Source organism: Vicugna pacos, chromosome 13 (assembly GCF_048564905.1).
Source record: "Vicugna pacos chromosome 13, VicPac4, whole genome shotgun sequence".
Taxonomy (NCBI): Eukaryota; Metazoa; Chordata; class Mammalia; order Artiodactyla; family Camelidae; genus Vicugna; species Vicugna pacos.
In genome coordinates, this window is record NC_132999.1 from 29806736 (window position 1) to 29822406 (window position 15671).

General features: G+C 40.4%; 1 protein-coding gene across 6 annotated transcripts in view; it reads right to left on the reverse strand.

The window, feature by feature from the left end:
* Positions 1-688, reverse strand: part of ZFYVE9 (zinc finger FYVE-type containing 9) — a 130986-nt gene extending 130298 nt beyond the window's left edge. For 3 of the 6 annotated variants that reach the window (XR_012079106.1, XM_072974439.1, XM_072974438.1), the window contains exon 1: positions 392-528. The gene's annotated coding sequence lies outside the window, so the exon portion shown is untranslated. Of the gene's footprint in view, positions 1-391 lie in introns of all 6 variants that reach the window. The other 3 variants (XM_072974441.1, XM_072974437.1, XM_072974440.1) reach the window with 2 other exon arrangements.
* Positions 689-15671: the final 14983 nt, after the last annotated feature.

Below are 15671 nucleotides of genomic sequence, written 5' to 3' on the forward strand. Positions count from 1 at the left end.
GCCCAGGCGGTTTCCGAACAGGCGTCCTCTGCCTCCCTCCGGGATGTACGTGCAGGGCCCGGGATAAAAGGCTGCGCTCGGCCCCGGCCCCGGCCCAACCTGAAGGGTGCCAGTGACCCTGCCAGCCCCCAGCTCCACACACCGGGTCGCCCCATAGCCCAGGCCGGGGCGAGGGCTTCCCGACGACGCGGGGCCTAGTCGCTCCCCACGCGCCTCCAGCCTCCTGAGGGATGCGGGGAGGAAGGGCTGTGGCCCCCAAGCCGCGGGGTGGGGGAGGCGGCCGCAGCTGCAGGACGCCCCGTCCGCCCCGCCCGAAGGCTTGCCGCCAGGGCCCTACCGGGCAGCCGAGGGCCAGCGAGCCCGGGACCGCGCCGCGCCGCGCCGCACTCACCTTGAGCAGCGGCCGCCGCCGCCTCAGCATGGCCGGGGGGGTCGTCCCTGAGCCGACAGCCTCCTCCGGAGGGCACCGGCCCGGCCCCGAGCGCCGCCGCGAAGCCTCCCACTCCTGACGGGGCTGTGGTCGCCGCTGCTACTGAGGCCCAGAGCCCGCCGAGCCACATCGGGCTCCCGGGCCGCCGCAGCCACGCGGATCCCGGAGGAGCGCTGTTGAGCGGGGCCGGGGGCGCAAGGCTGCGGCGGGACGACCGAGGTGCTGCAGGCGGGGATCCTCCGCGAAGCCTCCAGCGTCCCCGTGGCCGCTCCTGCCGCCGGCGGCGCTGGGCCACAGCGCCCCCTGGACCCCACGCCCGGCTACGGCGCCGGGACTGCGGCGGCCGCCCGGGCACGAGCGGCAGGGAGCGCGAGGGAGCGCGGCCTGGGGAAGGCGGGGGCCTCATGCTCCCTGCGCCGCCCTCGGCCCCCAGCCCGCCCCCGACCTCGCTTCCCGGAGCCGGAAGCCCCTCGGTCTCCAGCGACTTTGGTGGGTCTCCTCCTCTCTCCCCAGTCCTCAGGCCCTGGGCACCTTTGCACCTTTGCCCTCTCTCTAGAAGGTACGTGAACGTTCCTGTCACTCGGACCTTCACCCGAGAGCAGGAGTGTAAGGGAATTTCCTCATTCTCATCTCTCCCGGTTCCAGAGGGATCCCTCCTAATCCCTTCAGTGTGTCTGGGTGTAAGAAGAGTGACCCAGAACCAACCTTCTTCCACAGACGCACACAGAATCCTTTCCCAAAACAGATGAAGGAGTTGTCTTTGACCTTAACTTTTTTTGGATATACTGGCAGATCATTTCAGGAATTTCCTTCAGATACCAAACCCTTAACCTCCAAACTCTCACAAAATAGAAAAAGGTAATAATAGGCCGAGCAAGAGAAACAAATAGTCAACGGGTTGTCCAGAAATTCATAAACAACTTAAAGGTAAGAAAAGAACAATCCATTATTAACCCACTTCTCCACCCCGTCTTCGACCCGTACACCCCCAGCCCCTGCCAAATCCCAGGTAAGGCTCTGAAGGAAGGAAACTGTAACACAGCGAGGACTGTGGAATCATTCTGTTTACAGATACTCCAAATTTGATTTCAGTCAAACTCTAGGGTACAAATATCAGCACTAAAAACAAAGGAAATAAAAAGACTGTCAAAGGGAAAACAGAGAAAGAAATTCTTCAAATCGTCTGGTCCCAAATTTTTCTACATACATTATTTTATCATAAAGTGGTTTCTCAGAATGAGCAGGGACTTTAGTGGCAGACAGATCCTGATACTACCAATTCCAGCTCTGTCCCATTTAGCTTTATGACTGTGCAAGTTATATAATATTTCTCAACCTCGGTTTTCTAATGCCTTGCTGGTTGTTGTGAAGTGTGGAGATAATTTATATAAAGGAACTGGCCCATGGAAAAGTACTCAGGAAGTATTAGTTCCTATTATTGTTGATTCCAAAACACCCTCTCATTCTTTCTTAGATTCAGGATTGTTCTCACCTGTTTTTTTTTCTTTCTCTATCTGTATTGTGTAAATGTATTCCTGTCAAAAGCTGGGTGCATCATTCTTCATCATTCCTGCTCTGGGTAAAATTTCCCTAAATTTCACTAATGAATTTATATAACATCCCTCCACTAAAGAATAATAGAGCCTAGTTCCCTGGATCCTATGACATGCTGTTGCATAGCAGATACCTTAACAGAACCAGTATATTTTTCTGTATAAAAAAGAATTCTAAAGCAATCTCACCTTACCTTAGGTTATGTCCTAATAATAATAAATCTTAATGAGAAAATTATAAGGTCTCTGGGAACTTGCAAATAATAATTGAGCAGCCACCTTAGAGAAAACATAACCTAACAGCTCTCTTCCAATCAATGAAAGCTGTTCCTGTACAATCCGGAGTGTGCCTTCACCACCTACTTCTGAGTCACATTGCAAAAAAAAAAAAAAAAAGGAAAAAAATCACTATCCCCTTTTTATAACAAGAAACTGGAGCTCTGAAAGCAGCTATGATTCATCCTCACAACAGCTCTATGAATTACGTGCTATACTACCACCATTTTACATGGGAAATACCTCCAACCTAAAGAAAAGCTGGAAGTAGACCCTGAGATTCCTTCAGTCTTCTGTCTGATACCCTAACAGTCCTCTCTGCAATATTCAGAAAATGCGTTAAGAGTAAGTTACTGTTGCTAAAAATCTTCAATCTAGAGAAAAGGACCCTTTAAGTGAGATTAGTTTGGCAGCCTAACATTAGCACTGTGCTTTCCAAGCCTGGTTCACTACTGCTGCAGGAAATCTGCACTTATTTATGAATAATCATGCTACCCAGGGTGTAGCTACTACGTGAAGATGATTCATTTGTTCCCAGGACCAGTTTCCTCTTGCTTCACGCTTTCTCCCCTTCTATTTAAATTATGTTGCTCAAGAATTTGCCTTTATCATCACTACCACCTCCCTGATTGTAATAATCCATTTTAAATCCTTTCATCTGCAAGTTCATTCCATTGACTCTTCCTACCCAGTTGCTCTCTTTCTGAAATCTCTCATCTGTTTTTCTCTCCTCTCTGGTAAATCCTTCATTTTAATCTGCCTTGACCTCTGTCAATTGATTTGGTTACCCTACTCTCAGTTTTGCATTAATTTCCACTACTATCCAGTGATTCTAAAATACCTCTTTATTAATATCTGGTAGGCCTCCCCACTTTCATTTTTATATCATGTACATCCTGTAGAAAGGCAGTATTCTAAGAACGGTTTTTTAAGTGAATTTAAAGTGTAGTACCCCAAACAAAAATTTCTTTGCTCCTTAAAATTTGTTGTTTAAAATTCAGGCCATTTATTTGTCAATTATACCTCAATAAAGCTGAGGGGAAAAAAGTCATCAAAAAGATACTCATTTTTTGGCTTGGTGAATGGCATAGGAATCATCCTTAACTCTTGTGTCCCTGTCCTGGACAACTGATACTAAACCTGATAAATTCTACTGCTTGATTTTATTGAATTTCCCTCCTCCTCTCCAACTCCACTTCCACCCCTTTGGGTCTGGGGTATATACTCAATAAATTATAGGTACACTGAATGAAAAAGAAGGGAAGGAGGAATGAATGAATATTTGTGTACAAGAGTATACACTATAAAATTCTGTTTAAAAGGCACAAAACCTTTTCCATGCTCCCAGTAATCCTTGTGCTTCCCAATTTATAGGCACTCATTACTACACTCTCAACACCTGTTTACTTATACCATCAGTTTGGGAGTGTATGATTCATCTGTGGTTCCCACAACCAGTCTCAGCACAGAGTACACCTCAGGGGATGTAAAGTTGAACTAAGCTGTGGCTTAGCCTGATGTGTATCAGGCTAGTGCATCACACCTACTCAGCGACTTCACAGGCCTTTCCCATTAACTTCAAGGGTCCACCACAGAGTATGACTCCCCTTCAACAGGTGATTGCCCTGCTGCCCAGAACTGGCCCCAGCCTGCTGCTGCTAGCTGTGGCCTCCCACACTCCTGTAATCACCAATCACAGTCAGGAGTCAAACCCAGAATTCAGTTACCTGTTACCAAACAGGAGAGCCCTGGGGCAGGCCAGAAGTCAGTAAAGCAGTACAAACTTAAAAAGGAAATTGGGGATGTTTAGGAGCTTGTTAGGTCACTTGAGTCATTTAAAAAAGAAAAAGCAATTCCCATTTTAGGAATGGAGTAAGGAAGTAATCAAATATGTGAAAAAAGATAGGTGCAAAAATGTGTCTATTATATATTTTACTATAGGTTTATAACAAAAATGTTAGGAAGACCTTAGATGAATTAAATGAATTACGGTATAGTACAGAAATACTATGCATCTATTAACGTTGCATTTTTTTATTTTTCAACTTTATTATGTAAAATTAATATAATTTGTACATATACAATATATTTCATGTAAGTACATATATACAATATACTGCACATTTTTAAAATTTACATATATAACATTGCATTTTTAAAGAATTACATGACATTGAAAACTGCTCATGGTTCAATATCAAATTGAATGTTAAGTAAAAAAGACTATTGTATGATCCCAATTATGTTTGTATATATTTGTAAAATATATAAATATAATATTTAGAAGGAAATAATACAAAATATTATATGTTTGTGGGATTTTTAACTTTTTATTTTGAAATAATTTCATATTTAAAGAAAATTTTCAAAAATTCTACAGAAGAATCCATATATCTTTTACCCATATCTAGCCACATTTGCTTTATTCTCTTCTGTGTGCACACATGCTCTCATTCTCACTCTTTCTTCTGTCACAGAGAGATAGACATAAATATAGATATTTAAAGAACCTATTATTATTTTCTTATCCATTTATCCCTAAATATTTTTCAGTATATTTCCTCAAAATAGTACAGCTATCACAGTACAATTATCAAAAGCAGAAACTTAATATTGATACAGTGCTGTGATTCAATCTATGAGCTTATTCAAATTTTGCAAATTGTTCCACTGATATTCTTAAAAACAAAAGAAAAAAATTTTTTTCTGACTCAGGATTCAGTGCAGGATCACATATTATGATTAGTGTCAAAGCTTTCTAGTATTCTCTAATCTGGAACCACTTCTCAGTCTTTGTTTTTTATGACCTTGACATTTTTACAGAATACATGCCATTTATTTTGTAAAATATCTCTCAGTTTGAGTTTGCCTGATGTCTTTTCATGATAAGATTCAGGTTATGCATTTTTGGCAGGATTACTACAGAACTGATGCTGTGTCCTTCTCAGTGCATCATATAGGGAGGCATGTGGTACCTATACAGCCCATCACTGACAGGTGAGAGCAGTTTTGTTCACTGGGTTAATTAAAGTAGTATCTGCCAGGTTTATCCAGTGTAAAGTGACTATTTTGCTCTTTGTGACTGATAAATATCTTATGGAGTGATCACAAGTTTTAATATTCACTGATAATTTTTACTTGAAACAGTTATAAGTATAGTAGTCATCAAATTTCTAATTTCATCATTAACATTCCTTAAACATTTTCTACTTGCCTTCCTACTGTATGGGAGAGCTTTTTGCTTTTCCCCGATTTATTCATTTATCCACTTACTGATTTATATCAAGATGAACACATCAATTTTTATTTTATTCTATGAATTTTATACTCATTACCATCATTATATATTTTGATGTAAAATTTTTCAGATTTGGTTGGCTTTTATGTTCTATTATCACCTCACCATCATTTTCCAAGCCTTTCCCTTTCTGGCACTGCATCCCAGGCTTACCTTGTGCTTTCCTCATCCCAGCCCTGGAATCACCCTTTTTCCTAAAAGCCCTAGTTCCATTTAGGGAGAATGATATTCAGATATTAAGATCTAGGTGGTAGGTGTGCTCATTGACAGTATGGTGCCATTGCTTCTAGGCTCTCTCAGTAGAGCTAGAACACACACACACACACACACACACACACACGACTTTTGCTTGAACATCATTTTTATTTTAAAGAGCAACAGATGAATTGTGGTTATTCAGACTTGGGAATTTGGCAGACATTTCCTAGAAAATGGCTGAAGTGAGCTTGTCACATCAAGGAAAACAACTAACAGTATTTGTTGCCAGTGATAAAATTCAATCTTTCAAGTAAATATTAGAATTTTGAAAAACTTGTATTCCCCACCATAAACTTGACAGCTTCCCAAACTTTTCTGAAGAGATGGGTGGTTATAGTAACAAATGTTGTGGAGTGGTTTGTTTTTTTAAAGTATATAATGAAAAAATAAATAAATAAATAAAATAATATAATGAAATATGAAACATTTGAAAGGTCTACATAATTCTGTGAACTAGTATTTTTTCAAATGATCAATACATAATGTTACAAATACATATGTGGGTGAAATAGCCCTTTAAAGTATATTATAGGCCAAAAGATTTTAATGGAACAGAGTACAAAAAATTAATTGATATGGTTTCAAATTCCACATTGCAGCTAACCATTAAGAAATTACCACTTGTCAAGTTTTGATCTAGTATCAAAGAAAATATCTACAAATACCTGAAATGACTATTAAAATATCCTTACTTTTCTAACCACATATCTGTTAGGGACATATTTCCTTCATGTATATCACCTGAAACAACACATCCCAACAGACTAAATGCAGAAGCAGATGTGATAATCCAGCTGTCTCCTAGGAGACTGACTTTAAAGAGATTTGCAAAAATGTAAATAATGCCACTATGTTTCTGTTGTGGAAAATATAGTTATTTTTTATTAAAATAAGTTACGTATGTTAACATACAATGAGTTCACCATTGGTATTTTAAATAAATGAATAAATAATTATTTAAAATATTTTCTCAGTTTTAATTTCTAAGATGATAAATATCAACATAGTCCACATAGACAAAAGATCTCTGAGGTCCTCAATAATTTATAAGGGTATAAAGGGGGCTTGTTACCAAAATGTTTGAGACCCACTTCAATAGTTTATTCTCCCATAATTTATTCCATACATTCTCTTATGTGTGAGTATTTAGATTGTTTCCAGTATTTTGTGTTATAGACAAGGTTGCAACAAATAATTTTGTGCATGTGTATTTTTCCAATGTTGTAGATTTATCTTTAGAGTAAGTTCTTAGAAGTGAGATTTCTGGGTCAAGAGATACGTGCATATGTAGTTTTATTAGGTATTACCAAATTACTCTTTCAGAAGGTTGTGCCTCACTGCTACCATTGTCTGTCTCCCCTACCAATACGTATATTTTCTATCAAATCTGATATAAGAGATATAACACTTTTGAGACTGTGTAGTAGAAAAAGCTTTGGAACAGACAGACCTAGATTCAAATCCTGTCTAACTACTGAATATGAACAGAGGACCTTTTTCTTTATCAATAAAATGAGGCTAATGTCTGTTATATATGCAAGGAATTGGCAAACAGTGTTTGTTATTATCTGAATCTCTCTGGATAAGTATGAGTTGCAGTCAGGGTTGACCAGCAGTTACCCTGGATTCCTTGGGGGTAAAGAATGGATTATCCTAAATGGAACCGCAGAGGATTTGACAGTAAGAGAGAATATTCAGAGTTGAAAGTTTTGGAAGTGACCTAGGGTGCAGCAAGAGAACAGATAATCTAAATCAAAGAGAAGGCCAGAAATCTAGGCTGCAGAGCCCAGGATCTATGCAGTGAGAGCACAGAACAGTCAGTCAGTTGGTCAGATATTTATTGAACACTACGATGTATGAGACACTATGTTCCATGGTAAGCAAAATACCGTCTCTGTCCTTAGGTTTGGTCTATTGGTGGAGGCAGATGAGAAAAAAGGCAATTAGAATTAGGGAGTAAGCACAGTGTGCTACATAGGAATACAAATCAGGGGCATCCTACCCCAACATATGGGGTTGGGCAAGATTTTTTAGAGGAAGTGATACCTAAACAGAGACTTGAAGAATGGCTGGGACTTAGCAAGGTCAATTGGGTGCAGGGGCAGGAGCGGTGAGACAGGGAAAGAGTGTGTTCCAGGTAGCAGGTATAGAATATGCAATAACCCAGGGGCAAGAGAAAACATGATGTGTCTGAAGAACTGAGAGACAATTTTAGCTGAGGCAGAGAGGACAAGAGTGGGAAGGAATGACAACCAAGGCGGAGGCCAAATCAGAAAAGGCCTTGTAATCCATATCAAGGACTTTGGATTTTTTTTTATGGGTGATGGGAAGCCGTTAGAGCTTTTAAGCTGGTCAATGGCATTAACAGTTTTGATTTTAGAAAAGATCACTCTAACTGCTGTGTAGAGAATAAATTAGAGGGCACAAATTTGGAGACAGGAAAGCCATTTATAAGCGTCTGTTGCAATAATCCAGACAAAAGTGATGTGAACCTGAATTAGGGTAGAGTAGAGAGAGTGGAGATTTCATGAAGCAAAGTCATCAAACTTATGATCAGATTGGTGTGTGAAAAAGAGGGAGAAGTTAAGTGACACTTGGGTTTCTGGCTTAGGTATTTGGGTATTCCATTCTATCCAACTGGGAGACAGCAGGGGCAGGACAGCAGGTTTGAGAGAAAAAATGATTGCTGTTTCAACATGTTGACAAATTAGGAAACTGAGGTTCAGAGAGGTGAAGTTATGTATTCAAGGTGACTGTAAGGGGTAGAGCTAAGATTCCAACCCAGATCTGTCTGACTACAAATTTCTTTGTTGTTTCAGCACCACCACACCTCTTCCCACACTCAGAGAGGGAATGTGCACCAGCTACCAGGGTGGAGAAAACCACTGGAGGCACTTGTAATGTGAGTGAGATACTTTCCTATAAGTTACATTTGACTGAATAATACCACAAGGGTGTTTCCATAAGCATGATTATTATTATCAGCATTCTGTCCAAAGTGACTTACACTGCCATTCTCTGGTCCTAGAAGGAAAGTATTAGGATACTTTGATGTTAGAGAATGTTTATGATATGTTTTCATAAGAATTACATATGAGGCAGCATGGCACGTGTGGTGCAATGGAAAGACCCTGGGTTACAGACTGGACACTTGGGTTCTAATGATGTAAACATGGACTGGACTGAGGAAGAAAGTTTTTATTTAGGCATCTGAATCTCTGGGCCTTACCTCAGTGTCCAGTTCAGTCAGGGCCCCTTCAGCACACTAGCCTACTCCATACTACCAACCATGTACAGAGATAGTATGGTATAGTGGGAGGAGCCTGCATTTTGGAGTTGGCAGATCTGAGTTTAAATCACAGCTCCACCAACTTCAAGCTGTTTGACTGACCATAGTTACTTATTCTCTCTGAGTCTTGTTTTTCTTATTTGTATGGTACATAGTTGAAAGAATTACAAAGAAAGTGTCAGGTACGTGGTAGGCTCTCAAAGTTGATTATCTTGCCTTGCCTTTGCTCATCTTTTGAACCTCAAACACTGTTTCCTATCTCTATCTCCACAGCCCTAGAAGAAAGTTAACAGCTTCTTTATACCCTTTCCTATTCTTTCCAACATACATGTATTCGCTCATACTCAGAAAACCAAATAAACAAAAAATATTTTGGAGGAGAGTAGACCAGCCAAGTAGCCAGCATCCATTATAGCCTGATGACTCACAAGGTTTATTTTTTTGGGCATGCTACACCCAAGTTGTACATTTGAGTGAATAATGTCAATTATGTGTGCGTTCTCGTGTGAATGTGAATCGGCCTCAATCCCACAAACACTGATCTCTAAATATGCTCCAGACACTATAGGAATACAGAGTTGGGAAAAAAATGTTTTTGCTTAGTTTTAAATGTATTCATATGTATGTGTTAATGTATGTTTTGGCTGAGAAGACAAAGGATTGGATTCATACATTTGAGGAATATATCAGCTGAAAACACTGATGGGCTGGAGCCAGCTTGTATTAGCTCATGAGATCCAGTTGTTTAATTTTAAGTAACTTTGTGAGCCAATTGTTAAATGTGGCCATTTTGAAAAGTTAAGTTATGTAAATTTACAATTAAATTATATTAAAAACAGAGTTTATAAATAGAGTCAGTCCTTGCTTGCAAAGTTCTGAAATGAGCAAATTTTAGTTCCCACAGTTTAGTTCAATAACATCAGTCCAACAAAACAATTCAAGTTTCGCTTATCACAATATATTAACTGCAAGTGATTGCACAAAGTATAAACTTTGCTGCTATCTCTTCAGTACACACTATGTAAATAACAGACAGACTTTATGATCTGTGATCAATCACATCACTTCTTTCAAAGTCTATCAGTAATTGGTCACTGCACATCTGTTGTTACTCAGTCCTTGCACAGACAATAATGTGTATATTGTGCTGCCTCTTTTACTGCTAGTGATAAAACTCACATGACGTTTTACGGAAATGAGTAATCAAAAAAGGGAATTAGAAAAAAAAAGATCTGGCTGGAAGTGAAACTCTAATTGAACATAAATGGAATTATAGAAAAAATAGTTGAGCATGGGAATGTTGACAGTCCTTCCATTTAGAATACACTAGATCTGCAGCAGGAGGAACTTAGTGAAAGCAAACTTAATGACGTAAATGAGAAAAATGGTTGTGACCAAAAGAATGAAGATATCTTAGAGAAAGTTACCCCAGTAAAGAAATTCACTTTAAAAATTTTAGAGATATTTCACAATGTTGAAAGTGCAAAAAATAAAATGTTGAAAGCTGATCCAAACTTAGAAGTAGAACCATGTTCCAGGCATAGAAAAGTTGTTTACTCATACTGTAAGTTATACAACAAGAAGGCAAGCAGTGTTTAAATTACTCTTGATAATTTTTTGCAAAGAAATAAAACAGTTTAATTCTCAGTGTTTTGAATGTTTTAAGTTATAGTGTGCTATACCACTCAGTGGGGAAAGAATAGCCTTTCAACAAATGTTGCTGGGACAACTGGATATCTACATGCAAAAGCAAGTGATAGGGCAAATGTTAATAATGCAGATTGAATTTAAAACTGTGTTGCATCTATAGCTGTTACACTGTGAAAAACACAACAAAAGTTAAGGAAATATTCTTCCAGCATTTGAAAACTGTAACCGAGCAGGACTCTGTTGTCATCAGTGACCATCTGGTATCTGTAATGGTGTTTGAAACTGCTGAACTATATAATGGTTTAAAGGGTTTTTCTCATGCTCTTGCTGACCAGGGTTAGGCTGGAAAGGAGGGAGGCTTGGGTGGTCTGCCCAACCCCCTTGTGGTGCTGGTGCTGTGTGCAAGGATCATGCTCAGTGCCCTGCTTTTGCTCTCAGTTCCCTGCTCCTGATCCCAGTGCCCTCCTCTTAACCCTTTGTGATTTCCTTGTATCCTGTTGTTCCAGCTGTAGGCCTCAGACTGCAGCAGGAGGTCCCAAGGCTAAAAGCATTTATCAACCTGACTTTAAACTGCACAATTTTTCTCTAGAGTTCTTTTCCATAGAGCCCTTTCCTATGCATCCTTTGTTCTAGATACAAGAATATTAAGAATGTCCCAAAGTGGAGGTGAACTTCACACCCAGCAGAGAGAAGGGGACCACTGCATCTGCAAAAACAAGAACAACTTTGCAACAATTTGTTACCCTGTATATGATCTCTATGGAAACTAGCTCTGCTCCTTGAACTTGAACTTTTACTATAAAACCTCCTGCCTTCTCTCCCAGTAGGCTCACAGTCTTAGAGACATTAGCCCACTGTGACCTGCCTTTTCTACTTCATCCAAAACTCTGTTCTCGAGTCTCAGTTCGGTAAGCAGGGTAAAGAAGCTGTGTTTCAGCAACAAAATGATTACCTGATTCAGCAAATACATCACTCATACTATTAACAAATGAGTGAAGTTCCAATAGATATTTTTGTTGTTTCACTTTCATATTACTTGTTAACATAAACAAAAATGTTAACCCACATTTATGTCAGAACTACACTCAGAGAGCTAGTTGTGAAACATGTACCAGTGCACCACAGGCTGGGAAGGACATCAATAATCCTATAATCCAGCATTTCTTATCATTTGACATGTTAGGGGCATGAAGCCCAGGACCAGCCCAAGGTCACAAACAAGTGAATGGATGGATGGTCAACTTTCGAGTCATGTACTGTTCTTTTACACTTTAAAACCACCCCTCTGGAAAATATGTTCTCCATGACATATCAGAGTGAGGATGGGCAGTGAAGATGCATGAAACAGTTGTCATCAGTCTAGCTAATAAAAAGCCCTTCTCTCCAGGGTCCTAACAGTGCTGTGTACCTCCCCTGGGGGAGGGAGGACCCAGAAGAATCAGGGCACAAGAAGAGACCTGCTAGGTGCCTCTCCCTATCCAGGCAGACAGCAGATGGGCAGACAAACAAGCCATGTCTTATTTTTGGACTTTCTTCTCCTTACACCCTGAGGCATTGAAGAGATTGGGGAGATATTCAGGCTTCTCTCTTAATAAGGGATTAAACAGAGTCCTGGCCCATGGGAGAGGATCAGGTTCAAACCTGGCCTCCAGACCAAAGCACTCTCTTAGGCCTCAATCACTTGGAACATCACTTTAATATTATCGTATTTACCCAGAGTCTCCTTGGGAGGCAAGCAAGAATTGTTAATAATAATAGACCTTTACTTTTACATACAGCCCTTTATAATTTATAGGGTTTATGTAAATGCACCATCCTGTTTGAGCCCTGTATGGTGAGTAGGGTAGGGGGTTAGTAACCTTATTTTACAGATGAGGAAATGAGGCTCAATAAGACAAGGTGCCCACGTTCATGGAACAGATTTCAGGACTGGAGCCCAGATATACTGACATAAAACTTAGTTGTCTTCCATGGCACCAATTACCACAGCACAGGCCTTGAAATATTCAGAGAATTCTTATTAGTGATAGTTATTAATAATAAAAAACATATTGTTAGGAGAGAGAAAAATGGAGGCAGAAAGATCTTTGAGAAGCTGCTATTCAGGAGAGTCCAGGAAGCTTTTTCTGAGGAAGTCATGTGTAAGTTGGGACATACATGCCAAGTTAGCCAGGAGGCAGTGTGTGCACTGGTCTGGGAAACATAGTCAGTCAGTGTGGCCGGAGTGGCCTGAGCAAGGAGTGAGCGGCAGGAAGTGAGACCAGAGAGCAGTGGGCAAGAATCAGATCACAAAGGACTTGCAGCCCATGGTAAGAGTTTGGGATTTTTATCCCAAGGACAATGGGAAGCCTTGGAGGGTTTTCAACCAGGGTAGGAATGTGATCCAATCTATGTTTAAAATATCACTGGCTGCTGAGAGGCAATGGAATTGTAGAAACAAGATTTGAAACAGAAAACAGGAGGCTCTTTCAGAAATCCAAGCAAGATGGTAGCTTGGACTAGGCACCAGATAGTAGCAGTGGAGATGAATAACTTTGAGTGGATGAATTTGAAATATGTGCCAGATACTGTCAAATGTATTTTCTTATTTAAGCCTCACAACAGCCCAGTGATTGTAGGTATTTTACAGATTTTTTAATTTTGTAGATGAGGAAGCTGAGATTCAGACAGATTTCATCTTTCTTATCATGCTTCCCTCTGCAGAAGAATGATCATCTTGTCTGCCAAGAAACTGAAATTCAGAACCCAGAGTAGGTGTCAGGGTGATTAGTATGATAAAGTCCCTGTCTGAAAGGCTTTTTCTTTTTCCAGATGAAAGAGATGGGTCTAGTGAGGGAATTTCTATGGATAGAGGAGATTATATCAACTAGAGAGTTGTGTGTGACTTAGCATAAGATCAGGCCATCAAGACCCTATTGGGTAACATGAAAAATTTAAACCCTAGAAAGATGTAATTATAGATTGATAGAATTTGAAAGACTCTTTACAGATAGTTGTGTACAAATGTCCTACTTCACAGATGAGAGAACGAAAAAGTAAAATTCAGAGAGGGGGAGGGGCTTGCAAGGGTCACCTTAAATGCAAATGAATTTCATGTGGAGAAGGTGTGCTTTTGAGTAGCAGAAGGTGAGCAAATCTCACTTCTGCTCCTAGGAGTTCCCTGAAATAGGAGCCACTATCTTCCCACATGACAACCTCTTAAATCCCCAAACAAAGCTGGCTCTTGAGAAAGCTGGAGAGAGGGGCAGATTGTCCTCAAGATTCTAGGTTTCTCTTCCTCCCTCTGTTGCCCCTTTCTTCCCCGGGTGCTCTTTTCTCTTAAAAAGTATGCTTTGGGGAAAGGATCTTCTATCAGACACTTGCTTTGGCATGAATTAAAGAGAAGCAAATTCCAATAAGTCAGGGCCCCTAAATCCTGCCTCTCACTGCTATGTGACCCTTGTGGAAATCACTGCTTCTCTCTGGCCTGTTTCCTTATCTATGTAATGAAGATACTGGACATAATTTCTGAGGGGCCTGCTAGTTCTGATCTTATGGGATCAGAACTTATTCATTCCCACAACGCCAGATTCCTGGCACAGAGTAGGTTCACCAGAACTTTTGGCTACCTGGTGAGGTGATGCTCATCAGGTGGACTGTCATCAGCTGCTGGGCCCTCCCTGCTTCTCACTCATCCCCATCCTCACCTGCTCCCCCAATGCTGATAACCTAAAGCTCCCAGGATTCAGATTCTCTTTCTTCTCTGCATTCAAAGAAGGAAGATGCCCCAGCCTTCACCCTTGGTCCTCATACTCATTCTCTGAATATAATTCAAGGGAAGCATCTTCCTGCCTTAAAATATCTCTTCCACCCACTGGGAAGAAGTGACATTTTGATGAAAGAACAAGAGCTTTGGAGTAAGTAGGTTTGGGTTGAATCTGTCCCTGCCATTTTACCAGGTCTGTGACTTGGGGCAGGTTACCCCTCCATCCTCAGATCCCAAAGCCCTGCATGCTGTGAAGATTAGAGATAATGCCTGTAAAATACCTGTTGAAGAAAAGCATATAGAAATCTCCCTTTCACTTAAGAAAAAAAAATCACATTAGAAGTAGAATATTAAGAGAGCTGTCCCTCTGTTTTCTTCCTACAAGTTTTTAAAAATGAAGTGATGCCATCTAACAGATGATTTTTTAAAAGCCAAAATGCAATGAAAAGTCTTTCCTCCTTCCAGTACCTAAGATACAGTGTTCAATACATTTTTATTATCATTGTAATTACAATTGTTGATTTTAAGTGAACTGACTCTACTCATAAGGTTCTGAATTCTCTCTAAAATAGAAATCTGATTCAAAACTCTCTCCTGCTTAAAAATCTTCAGTGGCTCCCCATGCCCCACGTGGTATAAAGCCCAAACTTTTTACTGTCAGAGTTCTTAACACTCTGGTCCAACCTGCTTTTGCAGTCTAGAGTTTCTGGTACAGTAAAAATAAAAAATGTAAGTTTTGACATCGCACCTTAGCCACTCAGCATTTTCCCTTCACTGTGATACTAGGATAGTAATTTCTACCTTATAGATTAAATAATAGTAGCTTGTGATAGCTAGTAATTATTACAGTTATTAAGTGCTGGCTAGTGTACAAAAATTTGACAAACTAATTTAATCCTGACAAGAGCCCAGTGAAGCAGGTACTTTTATTTTTAGATGAGAAAACTGAAACTTAGATTAAATAATTATCAAATATAACATAGACTTACACGCAGGTCTAGCTGGGTCCATCACAGTCCATGGTATCAGCCATTGTGCTATAAAGCCTTCCTTGAGGGTATATATTTCAAAGGACTTTGCATGCAGTAAGTCTGTGAACATCTCCTTCTTTGGGTCCAATGCTCTGACTACACAGAGCAAGTTACCATTCTCAAAGGCACATTTACAGCTTT